Below are 1,641 nucleotides of genomic sequence, written 5' to 3' on the forward strand. Positions count from 1 at the left end.
TTAAGTTTGGTATAAACAGATAAAGTTATGTTACATGTAGAAATAAGCTAGAAATTAATCAAGGTATGTTAATCGAGCATTGACGACAAACACGATTAGAGTAAAAGATTGTTATATCGTATTAAGCTATTGTATTAAGTCTGGTGTAAAGGAATAAGGTTATGTTATGCAGTAGTAACGAACGACAATACACTATGCGAATGTTAAATTAAATTAACTAAGCAAACATTCTATAAATATAACCACTCGATATGAAGCACTGAAATAGCATGAATAGTAAATTATACGTTTCAACAACAATGCTATTATATTAAATTAACATAAAGAGTATGTATATACATCGCAACAAATACAAAACAATATTATTGCTATTAGAACTTTAAACCGCACTAAGATAGAATTAAGAACAAACAACAGATAAATAATTATAATAGTATTAAATAAAATACACTGCACTTGATATTGACATTGAAGTAATACACTGTAAACATACACATTATAACGAACACAAAACCAATATTATTGTTGTTCCAAACACCAATCACACCAAAATAGAGAGAGAAAAGGAAATAATAATAAGTATTTCGTGTTAAATAAAATTAAAGAACACATTATCATATTCTTAGTAGAAACACATTCACAAGCAGCTATTTTGGATTGTCATAAACATAACATAGTTTTTACGCATGCGCAAGAAATACACACAGTAGTTATACACGCCATAATTAATGCAAAATAATACCAAGTTCAGTTCGATTACACTCTATCTACAAAAATAAATTACAAATAATTAACGGATAAATGATAAGTTTAATATTAATAAAAGTCATAACATACTAGAGACATTCGTAAACGGCCATTTTGGAATGTCATGAACATCAAGTAGTACATATAATAATTATATAGACTATAATTAACACAAAATAATGTTAATCTCAATTCGATTACGCTTCATTTACTAAAATAAATTATAAATAATTAACAAATAAATAATAAATCCAATATTAATAAAAGTCACTACATACTAGAGACATTTGCAAACGGCCATTTTGAATCAACACGTGCGTGTAGTAACTTTTACGCATTGCACAATAAATTATATTTTAAATGAAGCAATGAGTATTTAATAGAATAACAATAAAACTAATGGAATTGTAACAAGAAAATGAATAATAACTAACGCAAAATAATACAGCATTATTATATAATAATAGGAATATTAAAATTTAATATTGATTAACCACGCGAAATGAAAATAAATTAAATTCACGATTGATGAATTAATGGGGTATGGAAAATTTTTTGGTGGCGACAAGTTTTTACAATCAAAATAGGGACACGATCAGTCAAATTTCCTTCGGAAATTTGAACCCCAAGAGGGGGGGTGTCACGTCTCGCGCTCCGCACGTGCCGTAACGAGGACTTTAATTTAAAACTCTACCAATCAAGAGTAACCCGCGATTTGAATAATATAATATAAGTAATCTATGATTTAACAATTCAAACTACAATTTGAAATTCTATCAATCTAGAGCAACCCGCGATTTGAACAAACTAATTTATAAACTATGATTATGTACGAATTGACAATCCAAATGGTTAGCCGATCAATTAAGAACAATCTATGATTTGACAATTGAA

The 1,641-nt window shown here is 27.8% G+C and overlaps 1 protein-coding gene and 1 long non-coding RNA gene across 19 annotated transcripts in view; one reads left to right on the forward strand and one right to left on the reverse strand.

Annotated features, from left to right (window-relative positions):
* LOC122577441 overlaps positions 1–1,641 on the reverse strand; it is a 266,783-nt gene that overhangs the window by 6,631 nt on the left and 258,511 nt on the right. The window lies entirely within an intron of this gene.
* Positions 1–1,641, forward strand: part of LOC122577449 — a 37,661-nt gene that overhangs the window by 5,181 nt on the left and 30,839 nt on the right. The window lies entirely within an intron of this gene.

This window comes from Bombus pyrosoma, unplaced genomic scaffold (genome assembly GCF_014825855.1).
Source record: "Bombus pyrosoma isolate SC7728 unplaced genomic scaffold, ASM1482585v1 HiC_scaffold_4710, whole genome shotgun sequence".
NCBI classification, from domain to species: Eukaryota; Metazoa; Arthropoda; class Insecta; order Hymenoptera; family Apidae; genus Bombus; species Bombus pyrosoma.